Source organism: Rhinoraja longicauda, chromosome 7 (genome assembly GCF_053455715.1).
Source record: "Rhinoraja longicauda isolate Sanriku21f chromosome 7, sRhiLon1.1, whole genome shotgun sequence".
NCBI lineage: Eukaryota > Metazoa > Chordata > Chondrichthyes > Rajiformes > Arhynchobatidae > Rhinoraja > Rhinoraja longicauda.
The window spans coordinates 3,868,670-3,874,245 of record NC_135959.1 but is presented as its reverse complement, the minus strand read 5'-3'; positions in this window follow the sequence as shown (position 1 = coordinate 3,874,245).

Here is a 5,576-nt window from a genome sequence, read left to right as displayed (position 1 = left end):
AGTGGGGTACCGCAAGGTTCGGTGCTGGGACCCCAGCTATTTACGATATACATTAATGACTTAGACGAAGGGATTAAAAGTACCATTAGCAAATTTGCAGATGATACTAAGTTGGGGGGTAGTGTGAATTGTGAGGAAGATGCAATAAGGCTGCAGGGTGACTTGGACAGGTTGTGTGAGTGGGCGGATACATGGCAGATGCAGTTTAATGTAGATAAGTGTGAGGTTATTCACTTTGGAAGTAAGAATAGAAAGGCAGATTATTATCTGAATGGTGTCAAGTTAGGAGGAGGGGGAGTTCAACGAGATCTGGGTGTCCTAGTGCATCAGTCAATGAAAGGAAGCATGCAGGTTCAGCAGGCAGTGAAGAAAGCCAATGGAATGTTGGCCTTCGTAACAAGAGGAGTTGAGTATAGGAGCAAAGAGGTCCTTCTACAGTTGTACCGGGCCCTGGTGAGACCGCACCTGGAGTACTGTGTGCAGTTTTGGTCTCCAAATTTGAGGAAGGATGTTCTTGCTATGGAGGGCGTGCAGCATAGGTTCACTAGGTTAATTCCCGGAATGGCGGGACTGTCGTATGTTGAAAGGCTGGAGCGATTGGGCTTGTATACACTGGAATTTAGAAGGATGAGGGCGGATCTTATTGAAACATATAAGATAATTAGGGGATTGGACACATTAGAGGCAGATAACATGTTCCCAATGTTGGGGGAGTCCAGAACAAGGGGCCACAGTTTGAGAATAAGGGGTAGGCCATTTAGAACGGAGATGAGGAAGAACTTTTTCAGTCAGAGAGTGGTGAAGGTGTGGAATTCTCTGCCTCAGAGGGCAGTGGAGGCCAGTTCGTTGGATGCTTTCAAGAGAGAGCTGGATAGAGCTCTTAAGGATAGCGGAGTGAGGGGGTATGGGGAGAAGGCAGGAACGGGGTACTGATTGAGAGTGATCAGCCATGATCGCATTGAATGGCGGTGCTGGCTCGAAGGGCTGAATGGCCTACTCCTGCACCTATTGTCTATTGTCTATTGTCTAAAATACTGGAGTAACTCAGCGGGTCAGGCAGCATCGCTGGGCGGCGCGGACTCGGTGGGCCGAAGGGCCTGTTTCCGCGCTGTATCTCTAAATCTAAAAAAACCTAGGGAGAAGGAATGGGCGATGTTTGGAGTCGAGACCCTTCTTCAGTCTTCGATCCAAAACATCACCCATTCCTTCTCTCCAGAGATGCTGCCTGTCCCGCTGAGTTACTCCAGCATTTTGTGTCTATCTATATATATATGGACACAAAATGCTATACTGTATGTGTGTGTGTACACATAGAGAGATAAATAGATAGGTAGATAGATAGATAGATAGATAGATAGATAGATAGATAGATAGATAGATAGATAGATAGATAGATAGATAGATAGGTAGATAGATAGATATACACACATACACATACACACACACACACACACACACACACACACACACACACACACACACACACACACACACACACACACACACACACACACACACACACACACACACACACACACACACACACACATATATATATAATATGTGTGTGTATAGAAAATCTAATCCTTGGATTTCTGAATGAAACATCAAACCAAGAGCCAGTCTGACTTCTCAAGTGACTTCTTTAGTCAGAGGGTGGTGAATCTGTGGAATTCTTTGCCTCAGAAGGCTGTGGAGACCGTCAGTGGATATTTTTACGGCAGAGGGAGATAGATTCTTGATCAGTACGGGGTGTCAGAGGTTATGGGGAGAAGGCAGGAGAATGGGGTTGAGAGAGAAAGCTAGATCAACCATGATTAAATGGCGGAGTAGACTTGACGGGCCGAATGCCCTAATTCTGCTCCGAGAACCCCTCTCTTCCACTCCCCCTTCCCAGACCTCCCACTGTCTGCCTGTCTCCACCTATATCCTTGCTTTGTCCCGCCCCCCCTGACATCAGTCTGAAGAAGGGTCTCGACCCGAAACGTCGCCCATTCCTTCTCTCCTGAGATGCTGCCCGACCTGCTGAGTTACTCCAGCATTTTGTGAATAAATACCTTCAATTTGTACCAGCATCTGCGATTATTTTCTTACACTGCTCCGAGAACTGATGAACTTATGAAACCTTCTGAGGTGACAAAGTGGCTTGGTGCCCTTGGTGAGGATATAGTGCCCTTTACCAGGGGTCAGGGTGACTATAATTAGCACAGTACCAAAGATTATGGAAGAATTCAGAGATCAGGCCGTGTTGGAAGCGAGGGTGGTTAGTGATGTGTATCCTGGTGTCTTGCATTCCAACGCTGTGCCATCGTTTCTAGTGGCTGCTAATTGCTGTGTTATCTCAGTATTATTTCCATCTGGACACACGCGCACACAGAGATCGGGCAGACAGAGCGGGCAGTTCAGAAAGGGGGAAGGGGGAGGGAGAAGGACACAACAGTTTGCCGATCAAAACACAAAATTACGAACCAAAAATAATGTATTCAATTGTTTATAATAATATGTACAATACTGAATGATTCAAAACAAAACCCACCACCACAGTGCAAGTAAAACAAATATTCTTCAGTTACTATTTAGAAACATAGAAACATAGACAATAGGTGCAGGAGGAGGCCATTCGGCCCTTCGAGCCAGCACCACCATTCAATGTGATCATGGCCGATCATCCAAAATCAGTACCCCCGTTCCTGCTTTTTTCCCCGTGTCCCTTGATTCCGTTAGCCCTAAGAGCTAAATCTTGAAATATCTCTGGAAAACATCCAGTGAATCGGCCTCCCCTGCCCTCTGTGGCAGAGAATTCCACAGATTCACAACTCTCTGGGTGAAAACGTTTTTTCCTTATCTCCGTCCTAAATGGCCGACCCCTTATTCTTAAACTGTGGCCCCTTGTTCTGGACTCCCCCAACATTGGGAACATGTTTCCTGCCTCTAATGTGTCCAACCCCTTAATAATCTTATATGTTTTGATAAGATCCCCTCTCATCCTTCTGAATTCCAGTGTATACAAGCCTAGCCGCTCCAGCCTTTCAACATACGACAGTCCCGCCATTCCAGGAATTAACCTAGTGAACGTACGCTGCACGCCCTCAATAGCAAGAACATCCTTCCTCCAATCTGGAGACCAAAACTGCACACAGTACTCCAGGTGCGGTTTGATGGGCCAAATGGCCTAATTCTGCTCCTATCACTTATGACCTTATGACCCTGACATTAATAAACTAATACCAACATTTAGGGAGGATCGGAAGATTTAGGTGAGATGTGTAACATTTTGAGCAGGCTAGACAAGGTAAAGATAAGGCCCAGTTTCTAAGAGCAGTTTAATTTCGTTTATTATCACGTGTACCGAGGTAAAGTGAAAATCTTTTTCGCTTTGTGCTATCCAGTCAGAAAAAAAAGACCATACATGATTACAATCTAACCTTGGGAATAACGTTTAGTGGAAGATAAAGTCCAGAAAAGCCCGATTAAAGATAGTCCAAGGGTCTCCAATGAGGTACATAGGAGTCAGGACCGTTCTCTTGTACCGGGCATTACATAGAAACATAGAAACATAGAAAATAGGTGCAGGAGTAGGTCATTCCCCTTCGAGCCAGCACCGCCATTCAATATGATCATGGCTGATCATCCATCTCAGTAACCTGTACCTGCCTTCTCTCCATACCCCCTGATCCCTTTAGCCACAAGGGCCACATCTAACTCCCTCTTAAATATAGCCAATGAACTGGCCTCAACTACCGTCTGTGGCAGAGAATTCCACAGATTCACCACTCTCTGTGTGAAAAAAAAACTTTCTCATCTCGGTCCTAAAAGTTTTTTTATCAACGTTCCCCTTATCCTTAAACTGTGACCCCTTGTTCTGGACTTCCCCAACATTGGGAGCAATCTTCCTGCATCTAGCCTGTCCAACCCCTTAAGAATTTTGTAAGTTAAAGACTCCTTCAAAAGTAATTGAGGGAAAAGGTTTTCGGTTCTGCCTGACTTTATAAATGAGGGTAGTTTGGAATGTACTGCCTCTTAAAGTGGTGGGGTTAATCTGGCCCATTGTGGGCCAGCATGAATGCAATGGGCTGAATGGCCTACCGTGCTATACACTTCCTGAGACTTTGTGACAGTAACTTTAGTTTAGATTAGAGATACAGCGCGGAAACAGGCCTTTCAGCCCACCGGAGAAGGCAGGAACGGGGTACTGATTGTGGATGATCAGCCATGATCACGGTGAATGGCGGTGCTGGCTCGAAGGGCCGAACGGCCTACTCCTGCACCTATTGTCTATTGAGTCCGTGCCGACCAGCGATCCTCGCACATTAACACTATCCACACACACTGGGGACAATTTACATTTTATACCAAGCCAATTAACCTACAAACCTGCACGTCTTTGGGTCAGAGTGTGGGAGGAAACTGAAATCTCGGAGAAAACCCACGCAGGTCACGGGGAGAACGTACAAACTCCGCACAAGAGAGAGAGAGAGAGCTAGATAGAGCTCTTAAGGAGTCAGGGGGTACGGGGAGAAGGCAGGAACGGGGTACTGATTGAGAATGATCAGCCATGATCACATTGAATGGCGGTGCTGGCTCGAAGGGCCGAATGGCCTACTCCTGCACCTGTTGTCTATTGTCTCACAGACAGCATCTGCCGTCAGGATCGAACCCGGGTCTCCGGCGCAGCGAGGCAGCGGCTCTACCCGCTGCGCCACCGTGTCGCCTTTAGTTCAATTAGTCAGACGTATCCAATTACTCAGTGAAGCTATGAGGCTGCAAATGAGTTTGCGGGAGTCCTGAACCCTACAGGATCGAGAATATGATCAGAGGCTCGAACTCTGAAGATTGCTTTGATGCAGAATAATATTCAAAAATAGAGTAATGAACCTGCGCCACTGAAGGCAGCAATTAAGTCCTTCAGTTTCATAAACATTCTTTGTGTACCCTGGTAAGATAACAGGAGCCAGGTTGCCCAGATCAGGAGCTTAAAACTGTTTAATGAAAATGCTAAGAGAGTGATATTTAACACTCGGTTGTCAGTGCTGTTTTTTTTTATCAACTTTCCCAGAACTTGCACTGCTGAAGGATGTTGTTGTGAACAGGAGCAAAGAGGAGGAAGAAGTGTTCTAACCCGAAACGTCACCTGTCCATGTTCTCCAGAGATGCTGCTTGACTTGCTGAGTTACTCCAGCATTTTGCTGTGCTAGATTTTTACATGACCGCCCAACTTCTATACTCAACACTCTGACTGATGAATGCCAAAGTGCCAAAATCCTTTTTGACCAACTTATTTACCTGCGACTCGACCTTCAAGGAACCTTGCACCTGTACTCCAAGATCACCAGATTGATTCCTGGGATGGCAGGACTTTCATATGAAGAAAGACTGGATAGACTCGGCTTGTACTCGCTGGAGTTTAGAAGATTGAGGGGGGATCTTTAGAAACTTACAAAATTCATAAGGGGTTGGACAGGCTAGATGCAGAAAGATTGTTCCCGATGTTGGGGAAGTCCAGAACAAGGGGTCACAGTTTAAGGATAAGGGGGAAGTCTTTTAGGACCGAGATGAGAAAGTTTTTTTTTCACACA